The sequence below is a fragment of the Rhopalosiphum padi genome, chromosome 3, assembly GCF_020882245.1.
Source record: "Rhopalosiphum padi isolate XX-2018 chromosome 3, ASM2088224v1, whole genome shotgun sequence".
Classification (NCBI taxonomy): domain Eukaryota; kingdom Metazoa; phylum Arthropoda; class Insecta; order Hemiptera; family Aphididae; genus Rhopalosiphum; species Rhopalosiphum padi.
Window position 1 is genome coordinate 9,956,558 of NC_083599.1, and position 13,458 is coordinate 9,970,015.

Below are 13,458 nucleotides of genomic sequence, written 5' to 3' on the forward strand. Positions count from 1 at the left end.
GCTTCGCGCGCGACGTCCGTTCCTCGTTTATATATACATGTGCATTACATATATATATACATATTATATAAGTCGACCGTTGACGAGCGATGGCGGTAAAACAATGACGCGATATTATAGCATATATATATATATATATATATACATAAAATAATGTATAAAACAATCTGCAGACACACTCACGAACAAGTTTTCGGTTGTAATTAAATATTATTTTGCGATACGCGTCCACCCTCCCCTCCGTTTCGCCCCCGCCAACACGATCTCCAAGAGTTTCACAAGCAGATCGTCGTTCAACGCCAACTGCTTTGGCGGAGATGAACATCGCGTGGCCCCGAATTATATTTATTTATTATTATTTTCTGTATTTATTATGATGTACTTTATTCTTTAAGTTAAGCATGGTGAAAATAGAACGCTACACACACTATCGTCCTAATTTAGGATTACTATAAATGTATGCATAGCTGTTGAGCTATAAGCAAGACACTCGTTATAAGCATAATATCTATAAAGAATTTTTAATTAAAAGAAATCAGTTAAGTCAGTAATCCTAATTCCAAATGTATTGCGAATATTTTCAAAAAATGTATGGTCAATGGACCATAGAAGGTGCTCTTGCTATGATTTATAAAAACAAAAATATCATAAAAGCGCTTCAATGTTGTTCAAAATTTGAAATACCTATTTTATTTAGTAACTATAATAATTAATAATATTAAAAATTAAAACAATTTTAAAATTGGTTTAGTCCTAAATGAACAGGAATAATAAATGTATAGTTTCAAAAATACAGCAATTTGTGAAATGTAGCAGTTTTCACACTTTTTATAAACATTGGTAGCTATAGTAAAATTCAATAAAATAAATACACTACTCGTTGGTATTTTTTGCAATTATTTTAAATTTTCAATCGATACTATTTCTACGTACTCCAGAATAGTTAATTGTATTTCATTATTAATTATAAAATTAAGTGAAATAAAATTAAAAATAAATCTATAATTTCAAATTAATTAATTTAAACGCCAATGCGTTGGTGTTATTCATCAATGTGCCAAACGATGTAAAAATTTGATCACATAATTTAATATATTCTACAACCCAACAAAATTTAGCCTTTATTAATAGTTTTGTTTTCCTTATAACTACCATTATTTTAATTTCCGAAATCTAAAAATATATTCTACTCTAATATTTCATACTATGACCACAGTAACTGACAGTTATCTGACAGTTATGATGTTTATAAGTACCGATTAATTGGACCAATAGGGTCTGTTATTAAGCAAATTTTACACAAACCACAAAATACTAACTTAAAATAATTTTTCCTTATATTTTTTTATTATTAAACAGCTTATACAACAGCTAATATAACAGCTATAACAGCTTATAGTTATAAACTTATAGCTTATAACTATTACTTATACAACTTTAGATTTTAAAAAAAGTATTATTAAGTTCAGAATAAACTGCGAAATAACTTATTTGTTAAATTATAGTTGAGTCGTATAAAAAAATAACAATGAATCACTTGACATAAATACGCACTAGGCAGGTACACACTAACACACTAAAAACAGAATAAATATATAATATATATAATATACAGCCGAGTCACGATAACTCGAAAAATTTGACAACTCGAACTCTTTTTATTCCCCTAGAAATATAAATTATATACAAATTAATATAAATTCGAGTTAGATATCTCAAAGCGAATTTGTATCTCCCTTCAACTGCGAGTTATCACGACTTGACTGTATATCAATTTATGTCATAATAAATTACATAACTCAAGTTGTTATCGACAACCAGTGAAATCATAATATTACATACTGTACAGATCGTAAGTGCTCAACGTGTTGTCGTTTTATTTTTTCAACGCGTAAATTCGAAATCTCAAACGGAATACGATTCAAAATAAATCACGTCTTCGTCTCGCTTCCTGCTCCTTTCCCTGTCCGGGGGACAGGACGAACAAAAATATAATGTTGAGTTTTTTTATTATTACATATATAATAATACATAGTCGAACGCCTTATTGTGCGTAATGCAACAGTATCTATTTGTATGTCTGTCGTCTATACGCGAAATGCATTTATAAGAGTCGCAGCAGAATTATTATTACGATGCAGGATAGTCTTATAGCATAATATGGACGGTGATTGTAGCGTATTGTACAGCGAGGCATGTTCCGACCAATTTAATATTTCCCGAGGAAGTGTCGGACTGTCGTCGATGATTTTTTTTTTTTTTTACGGCACAGCTACTTTAATATTTCCCGCACACTGCAGTTGCACACGTCAACGGTGGGAATGGTGCACCATGAGACCGATGGTCGAAAACTAAATGTATACAACACAGGGATAATCGATTAAAAAGGCCTCGTTTTATAACTGCATTTTTTTTTTTTTAATTACATTTTTTTTTCACTAGTTTACTACACAACAGTAAATGTGAAATTTAACATCACAGTACTATGCCGATACGACATTTAATTAATTAAATAAAATTTCGTTTTAGAAAAACCGAACATATGTAGGTATGTATATATATTATACGAAAAAAATAGAATATTATAAAACGCAGTATTGTTCCAATTCTCCGTTAATATAATATATTGTGAAAAAATCACTTACACGACGGCAACGATATTATAATATAAATATTAAATTTAAATATATTTACAATATGTTATAATAAGGATATGGCTTGAAGCTGGTTTTACAGGTTAAATTACAAAATTAGAATGCTCTAATTTGCTTTCAAGTTCACATAAAATAAAAAACAATTTTTTACAAAAATAAAAATATTTGTTGAAAATTAAAAAAAAAATTAAAACGTATTTCCAAAAGTATTTTGTTGAATAAAAAATAAGGAGATTAATATAATTTGATAATACTTCAAACTTGACTGTTTTAGCATACTAAATACTATATATCACGTATACTTTTTCGTTTTGTACGTTTATCACATGTTGATTGAGGACTGTATTACAACTGTCATGCATTGTTTCGTGGGTTTTATTCTGCAGTTATAATTGAAACTTGTACGGCGAAATTAGAAATTGCAACCCTTTTCGCAAACAACCCTCAAAAATCTCTCGTCTCTTCGCCCGCCATAGCGCGCGATAAAAATAATATCCATTTACCGTTTTGTTTTATATATTATGTATAAATGCCGCTACATCGAGTTGTATACGATTGCAACAATGACGACGACGACGACAATATTCGAACTGTGTAATCCCGAATATTTACTGTATTATTATATTATTATTATTATTATTCAGCTACTGCCTACTGCAGCTATCCCAGCCGCTATTCTATGGTTTATAATATACATACCCATTACATAGGTATGCGCATATATTATATACACTGTTAATTCGCGTCCAACACGGAATTTAATAAATTCAGCTATGCGTTTGGTTGTGTTTTTATTTTATTTTTTTTAAACAGAAACACCGCGAGAAAATATATTTTATATTATTACATCATAACAAATACCATGTGACGTCTGTACACACACACACACACACACACACACATAATAATGTAGATGACTAAAATATACACATTATAATTTTATTACTATCAATACACGCCACGTACTTTAAAAACAAGGCTATACGCGCGATAATTTTTTTTTCAATTTTATTCCTGTGCGTGTGATTCGGTGTCATCAACAGCTTTTTAAAATTCACCGGACTTGTATAAATATACTTCGTGTTCTGCATAGCATGTTTAGCAAGGGCGTGCTAAATAGGAAAAATGATCATATTAAATTATAAATTTATTGGTTAATATATTTTAGAAACTGTATAATATAGAGAATGAAATAATATAAACACTTATTGTGTTGAAAATCTGAAGTATCGTTTTTGAATTACAACAATAATAATAAAGTTGAATATGTTAAAAACTGGTTTTGCTTAAAAATTTCCGTTCTTCTATAATATTATTTTTTTTTTATATATATATATATATATTTTTTCAAATTATTTAAAAATTATTTTGAATTTTTTTATTTTCGACCCCACCACCCCCAAATAACAACAAAATTCACTTTTTTTATCAGATATTGAGATTGATAATTAAAACATTTATATTTAATATAATAAATATTTTCAAAATCACAAGCCGTAAGAAAAAAAGATCGTTTTTAAAATCACCCCCTCCCTCCCCCTAAAGCATGAGCATATTCTTATAATATTTAGCTTTAACTTATTTTATACATACCACTGGACCGGCTTTTAAATTTACAGTTATAGGTTTACATTTTGTTATAATGATTGTAAATTAAATGTAAATAATATTTATATATAATAGTAATTACTGACTATTGTAATATCATAGTATACTAGCTGTACATTAAGTTTTATAATTTTTTGATAATAATAAAATGCATTTTAATTTTGAAAAATCACATTTATGTGTTTAAAATGATTTAGAAATCGTTCATAATTTGAAATGTATGAATTACATACATCTTGCGATTATAATATTATACGATACGTTCCGCGTTCCATTGTTGTACGCTGCGTTGTGAACTACCTACTTAAAGAAGAATTCCTCACTACCGCTATACATATTTTCACACAGAGAGTAAGATTATCTATATATATATATACACATATATAGTACACGTCATCGCATCATCAACCGGAATACTCGTCTTCTTACAACTCCCCGCCGTCATTGCTTTCCCTGCACAGCTAAGTAGACGGGATTAGATGGAAACAACAACAAGAACCAAGACGACGACGATAAACGAATGAATAATAAATGCGCTTCTTGATTCCTCGCAGGGACCCCATCGCCGACTAGAGAATCGAGGGATTTATAATATATATGTGTGTGTGTGTGTGTGTGTGTGTTGTGTTAAATGCTCCACGAAGGAAAATCGGTGGATGGGAGAGGTATATCGGTGAACAGATATAGGATAAAGGGGTGATGGTAGTGGGTGAGGGCAGCAGGTACACAACTCTTTGGGTTGTGCTCCACTATCACGCGCTCGTTTAGGGGTAAGACGGAAAACGATCCGACGACGACGATGAAGACCTTGTTTGCCATCGACGACGTCTTTAATCGGCTTATATAATATATATATATATATTATACTTGTCGTCTGTGGAAAAAGAGGAGAAATTTGATATACCTTGGACCCGGCTGGGTCTGCGCTGGTAATTTTGGACGTCGTTTTTATTCGCTTCTCTGACTAGTGACTACGCAACACCATCTATTATAGTATTGAGTAATATTCGAATAGGTATATAATAATGTTATAGCACTATGATGACACTGGTAATGTAATTATATAGTTCATATTCGAAATGTCCTATAATAATATATAAACATAATAATATAATATCATCATCATCATAAGCATGTTAAGCACAAGTTTTGGTTTATTTCGGACATCCTATTTTCCATTACGTAAATTCAAAATTTTACAACTAGCAGTCATGCACGCAAATCGAACGAGCAATGAGCATAATTTTCAATTATAAATCATAACTTTGAAACATGTATATATTTACTTTAAACGTCGTATAATATAGTATATCGTTTATTTTATATTGGTTGCAATGAATTATCACAATACTACCAACAATATTGTAATATTATATTATACTATGAAAATTGTATGTGACCATTCTTTAGATTTAAAAACATTGAATATACGGCACATCCGATTTTCATGAAACCATTCTGTTTAATTTATTGTAATTTGACTTAAAACTACCACCGATTTTTCTTTATTATGACAAAACCTTCAAAGAAATATTAACCACTTTCATTTAAAACCTACTTATTTAAAATCAAATATCTTACACATCATAATATTATTGAATGCATAGAGATACGAGTACTCTACGTATCATTTATCTTTATTTTCAGTCATAACGATTTACTCAATATTAGGTTACGTTATATTAAGAAAATATCAAAATATTACGGTGCATTTAATTTTATAGACTTTATTGGTGTACAATAATTTAGGTAGTTAATGAAGAATGTAAAATAATGTTAAACTATAATTTTGGTAATTTATTTTTATTTTTTTTTTTAATTACTAATTATATTGTAATACCTACTTATATTTATATTATTGAACATATGAGAATGAAGTCTAGTGATGTAAATTCTGATATTCCATTCGATATTCAAAATAATATTACAACCTTCTAAAAACATAAAATCTAAGTAATCAGCGACGGCTTAATAATTGATTAAAATTAAATGAAACACTAATACTGAGCAAATAGAAAAACGATTATTTTTCTTAATTTATATGTTGGTTCGATACATAACAACGTCATTTTTATTGAATAGGTTAAGTGATTATGACGTTGTTTATTCTTTTATACAAACAAATCACAATTTATAGTAATGTTTATACATCCAATGTGATTGTATAAATATATTGATACTAGAATCAATATTAGTTGTATTATACGAAAATCGGCTAATATTATAGGAGAGGGAGCTAACGTAATAACTTAAAATTGTGAATCATTTATTTTTTTCTATTGAATAGCTAATCTCTTTAAACTACCTTGTATTTAAAAATTAATAAAATTATTTTTTTAATATGAACCTAAAAATATAAAATTAATAAAATTGCCCTTGTGTTTTATTATTTTAGCAATTTGAAATAAACATAAGTCCTCCTTACTATTGGAATTCTATCAATTATTTCAAAATTTGAATAATGTGATTCTTCTCATTGTTTGTATGCCACTACATGACTAGCTACTTTTGTCTAAATATTTAATTGAGGACAATGTGTTGCTCTTATTGAAAATAATTAATATTTAATTTAAATTGCAGCGTTTGAATACAAATATTGACAGCATTCCACTTGATTTTGATCTATTTATTTATTTTTTTTTTTTTTGTAAAGGTAAAATACGACCCTGTGCCCTTTGTATAACGCATAAACTGTATTATGTTTACCAAAATTAATTAAAATTTATTTTAATAAAATTATTATGAAGTGGTGTATTTGTGTTTTTTACTGTATGTAAAATATATTGTAAAATAAACTTCACATACTACGATTGGGAAAGTGCTTTAGAAAAAAACAAATATTTTACAAACATTAAAAAAAATCTAATACACCTTTTTTTGTGATATCTACAGTACTTGATAAAATATAAGTCAGTGGAAATTTCTTTTAAAAACATTTTTTTTTTTATTAGTAATTACTAATTACTATAGGTAACATTTTAATAAAAAATTATATATTTTATTTTAATGATGTCGAAAAAAATCAATCATAGATATAGTAGTTAACAACGGCTGATTATAATTTATTATATTATTATATCTTTATATTATTTAGAATATATTTGGAGTAATAATTGAATTAAAACCCTATCCGTGTTAAAATTTGTCTTGTTGTATATAAATAATGATATACTTTTTTCTATTATCAAACCGATAAAGAAATTTTGAATAAAATGTAACAATATCAATAGTTTAAAGCAATTACATCTTTTTTTTCTATATCCACTGCTGATAATTATTTTTTAATGTTATAAGTATTGTATAATTTTAACATAATTGTAATTTTTGTTTGATCTTTTGAAAAATCACTATTAGAGATAAAAACAAAAGGTTTTTGTTTAATTTTTAACGAGTATCTGTTATTTGTTAACACTATGGAAGGAATTATAGATAAATACAATTAAAAATCCTCGTAACTTAAAATTAATTGGAATTAGACATTGTCAGCAGTCAAAACACTCAAAACTGTAATTATTAATTTATTGTAAATCCAATAACCGCTACGCAGTATCACAGATAATACGTAGATACGGATAAACTATAATTAGTAAAAGCAACACGAAGGTCTTGTAAATCAGCTTTTTTTTCAAAGGACTTGTAAATATGATAAAATAATTTAGTGTTATCGCGAGTTATTTTCACGTTCAAAGTTGATCGTTGTTTTATACGAATTGACGTATGTTCGGAATTTTATTTTTATTTTACTATTACATTATAGCCTAACTACATAATATAGGAAGTATTATGATCTAATGTCTGCCGATGATTGATTTTGTCGTTGACTACCGTGTACGAAACCGCGCGTTATATTAGAACAAATAACACGCCACTGTAGTAAACGAAAATATCAAAGCATGTTATACTAGTAATATGACAATATTTTAATAATACGGTTTGTGTACGGCGAGAGACATAAGTATACGACCGAGCGGCGGTCGGAGTTATGTACCAACACGCAAGTATTTTAATATGCGTGCCACAAAATAACTTTCGCGGTGTGCAGACGAATATCTATATATGTATAAAACAATAAAAATAACAAATATAATATATGATACGACCGCGGTGTTGGCGCAATTTTCTCGTCACCTATACAAGTGCAAGGCATCTCGAGACACCGCCATGAAATACTTACTAATTGATCTAGTTAATTTCCAAAAAAAAAAAAAAAAAGAAAAAAAGATTCCCGCGTACAGAGGTGCCTCTGACTGTGACCACAAAAACGAACATGTTTTAATTAATTACTGCGTTTCCGGTAAACCGACGGGAATATCGTATCGTCTCGTAATATGTATATTATGTATTATTGTATCATCATTACCTCTATTTCGGCGTAGCACACGATTTTTCAATTGATATTATATTATATATATATTGTACACTGCCATAGTAGTAGTATCGCCGTCGCGTACTATTATTATTATTATTATTATTATTATTATTATTATTATATTATTGTTGTACCTGTGCACAGATAAATAACTATTTTCGGTGGCGTGCGCGGCGGAATTGACGGCCGAGGATCGCTGCGGCGGTGAGACGACTGCTCCTGAGGACCGCGAGAGTGATGGTGTTGCCGGATGCCGTTTCCGCCGCCGACTGTCGCCGTCGTCGTCGCCGTCGCCGCCGCCGCCGCCGCGTCGTGACGGTCATGTGCGGTGGCGGTGGTGACCGTGTCGCCGACGTGCGGGCTCGGCCGGCCGGCGAATCGCCGAAAACGCCAGCGCACGCCAAAAGACGATTGCGACCGCCTCCCGTCGTCGACGACGCCCACCGCGGGCGTCGGAGTTTTCCGCGAACACACGCCGCACGCACACACGGACACCCATCGCCACCCCCCCGAAACTCGCTCCCGCCGCCTACACCGCGCGCGCCCGACGCGGACACCGATACCCCCCACCCTCCCTCCACACATTGTCGCACACCCACGGGCCGGCGACAGTCGTCCGTTCGAAGACGGGCGATTACAGTACGATTTAGATACATCATCATCATAATATTCTATTATATATTATTATGTTATTATTATGTAAACGCGCGGTTTAGATAATATTATATTGACGTGTGTTCAGATAGGCAATATTGATATAGCCGCGAGAAATAGGGCACCGCGGGTTGTCGGAGCGAATATGGCAATAATAATATAAGAGCAGATATACGGCGGTGTGCGTGAGCTTCCGGCGTCCCGATATAAGCGCAAATTCGATTTATGTTTTTCGAGGGGGGGGGGAGACCGAGCCCCTCTCCCCTCGAGATCGCCTTTGACGGATCGAATAGTTTTTTGTACGCATTTCGAGATTATTGCTTGCGCCACGTTTTATTGATACGCCGCGCCGTTATAGCTCGTGTGCGAGTGGGTTTAGTCACCGACGTCGGGACTGCGTATGAGCTCAGAAGACGATTTAAACGGTGACCCGACGAATATTAATACAATGCATCGTTTATAAATCACTGTCACTCGATTGGTTTAAAGAAAAAAACATTCTATTATCGATCTTATTGATTTTAAAAGCAACGCATGTTCCTGTATACAGTGATTATATACAGTACACAGTTCAATTCGGCTAGTTGTGGAACTGGTCTTTTTTTAAATTTTTAAATGCGTATCTAAAAAAAAATTACTAAGAAATATTATACTAATATTAGGTTTTAAACTACATACTAGAATCCTTTGAATACCTCACCTTTGGAACTGGGGTATAACTACAAACGTCAAAAATATCGGATTATCAGAAAATACAGATGAAATATACAGATTTACATTGTGTAAAATATTAAATTATATAATCTATTGTGCATGCATAATCCTGTATGTGGTAAAAACTACTTAGAAAAAAATTCAATTATATAATTATATTTTATCATTTTATACACCCACTATGAATTGATAAGTCTAAATATATATATATATTTTTTAAGGAATATACCCACTACTTTCGAATCAATCGGAGTGGCAGACCAGCCAACGGCGGACGAGAGAGGTTCTACTATAATTCACTATACAGAAGTACTTGACATGACTTCTTACACAATTTACTACTTATAATTAAAAAAATAACTATTATTAAATCAACAAATAAATTAATACTCATTATACATTTTTCATTTATGTTTAATTTTTTATTAGACATAAAAATACATAGAGTGGTGTTGTAACGGGCATACAACGAACAGCTCCTCACCAGCGACGTTTTCCCTGACAGCCATTTAAAACAAAATTACAAAACTACAATATCAAACAAAAAAAAAAGGAAACAATGCTAAAATAAAAAGGAAAATAACCATTACCTGTTAATAATACAAATATTATATTAACAGAATGTCGGTGGATATGGATCACATCTTGTTTTCTCTCTCTGGCACACATGAAAATGAAACATATAGCACATATTATATAGTAGGTAGTTACATACTCGTACATTGTCGCGACACAGATCCAATTTTACTTTAAAAGCTAAAAAGTATTAAGTATAATAACTCAGTAGAATAAAAATAAAATATCTGTTAATAGTTTATATTATTTTTAATGGTTTAACTTCTAAGACGCAAGGGCGTCGCCAGAGGGGGGGGTCAGGGTTCAGACCTCCCCGAAATTTGTTCTTGAAATAAGATTGAATATGTTTAAATGCCTATTATATTTAAAACTTGTATAATATAACATATTTATACTCTAAACCCCTCCCCCAAAAAATGTTTTTTCTGGCTACGGCCTTGCTAAGACGTATACTAAGCCCAATATATTATTACATCAATATGTACACTACTCTATTTTGTATTCTTGTAAAACAACTTTTAAATATTTTTTTATTATTATTTTTAAAACTATTAATTATCTTTACTGTATATATTTTAATAACTCAGAAACTAATTGTTCGAATGAATTTTTTTTAAGTTATATTAAAATTGTCTAAAAAAAATCATTTCTTCAAAAATTTAGAGTAAAATGTGTGCCTCGTGTTTAAAAAAAATATAAAAAGTCGTATCTCCATAAACATTTTAATAAGAAAACAGAGATTTTGAAATCATCGTTAAATATATTTAAAAATTTCGCAACTCAAAATGTTAATAAATTAATTTTTGGAGGAAAATAATAACACACTTCACAACTTGCATGTCGTGTAGTAATGAATAAATACTTGTCTGATAATTGAATTCTAAAATAGGTTTAAGGATTTTAAATCCATGTATACAATAGGTACAACAATTTTGTCCAATGTAATTCGAATTTAAAAAAAAAAATTCCACGAGGTTCACCTATACATATAATAATTACGTACATATTCATGTCTATACAAACGCCACACGTTTACATAATATCCTAGGTGATTTTAATTTTTCCCCTCTCGATATCGCGGTTAGTATTTTAGCGATTCGAAACACTCGATAATGTGAAGTTTTTCAACTCCAAATCGTCGATGTGACTGTATATTTTTTCAATATAATGTATAGCTGCCGTTTTTAAACGTGGTATAATATAGCCCACGCGGTAAACAATTTGGCTAGGGGGGCCGTTAAACCGCCGCAGGTTGCAGTCGAACATACGGTTGCAGTGTTATAAGACACTGCTTTTCGCGACCATTATAATACGTCAATAGGCGAACGCGCGCGCACGTGTGTGTTTAATTAAAAACACTAGCACCGCATACCTACTCTATTATACAGCGGTTAAGTGTACAGACGAGCGTATATTTTTAACGGCGGCCGTTTAACTGCGGCCGCCGTAGCCGTTATCGTGACTTTATTACACCTGGGCACCATCATCAACGTCTTGTATAATAATATAAAAACACCAACCTCGCGTACTATGTATATATACACGGTGTTATATTATTATATACACCGCCGCGATGTACATATTTATACATGCCCGGTTTACCCACCGCCACTGAGTTTAAACAGTACTCGTCTCCCGGTCCTGCTAACTACCCCCCTCACAGCGGCACGCAAACGACCGCGTATTTTATCGACAGTTCACTCGCAGTGATCGCCGACGTGTGCACTGTATACAATATACTTACGGTACGTGGTGGCAACTGATTTACTATACAGTATTTTCAGGGCTGTTTTATGAGAATTTTACCACCCGATGACAAAAACCCCGTTTAATTATATATGAAAAAAAAAAAAATTAAATTATTTTTATATATTAAAAAATTGTTATGCCATTTGACTTTTAAGAAATAGGTATCGTGTATTTATGATAATTCTTTATTTCAATCGAATCCAACCTTTTTTCCAATAAATTATCGTTAATTGGGTGACTCTTTTTACAAAAATATCAAATATTATAATACGAAATATAACGACATCGTGATACAGAATTCAAGAGCGTGCATATTTGCATACTATATAGACACACTATATATTTTACAAATTTTTATTGAAATTTATTATCTCTTTTCCGACGTAAGTAATAACATTTTATAGGTTTTAGTCGTTATCAAATGAAAAAAAGTGAACATTTTTTAATTTAAATTCTGCTCAATTTCAGTTATGTTTTTTTGAAGATCTTAAGTATAGGTACTAATATTAACAATCTTAAATTATCTTGCATTTTCTTTATTTTAGATCAGGGGTCGGCAACTCTTTTACCTACACGGGCCATATTTTTTTTCACTTTTTCATTAAGGGCCGCATACAAAATTAAAATATTAAAAAATAAACTTTATGAAATAGTGTTTTAAATTTGGAGGGCCGCGGGTTGTCGGTGTCTGCTTTAGATTGCCGTATACTCCATCGAATTATATACTCAACAATGACGTCAAAGTTTCAATTATAATAAACTTTGAAAATTGAATTTGCTGTATTTGTGTGAGTTAATAACTATACTTCGTTTACATTTTAGTGCATTGTATATTAGTGTTTATTATTATATTTAGCATTTTTTAATATTAAAAACTGTAACAATTCAGCAACTGCTGCAAGAAGACGATTTACAGAAGAAACTACCAATGAATACTGATTACTGACACTCAACAAGTATCTACTGAAAATATTGATTTTACGCACACCCATTTTATTTTAGGTAGGTATTTACATACTATTTTCACATTTTTTAAAAGATATTTAGCAAATCTGCTCCGAGTGATGTTATACCGTCGACAACAACCGTATACCTACGTATTATATATTATTGTTTAAATTAATTTATACAATA

At 30.9% G+C, this 13,458-nt stretch overlaps 1 protein-coding gene across 1 annotated transcript in view; it reads right to left on the bottom strand.

Moving 5' to 3' along the window:
- LOC132926356 (zeta-sarcoglycan) overlaps nucleotides 1–8,913 on the bottom strand; it is a 132,109-nt gene extending 123,196 nt beyond the window's left edge. Inside the window, exon 1 of the mRNA XM_060990708.1 lies at nucleotides 8,766–8,913. The gene's annotated coding sequence lies outside the window, so the exon portion shown is untranslated. The remainder of the gene's footprint in view (nucleotides 1–8,765) is intronic.
- Nucleotides 8,914–13,458: the final 4,545 nt, after the last annotated feature.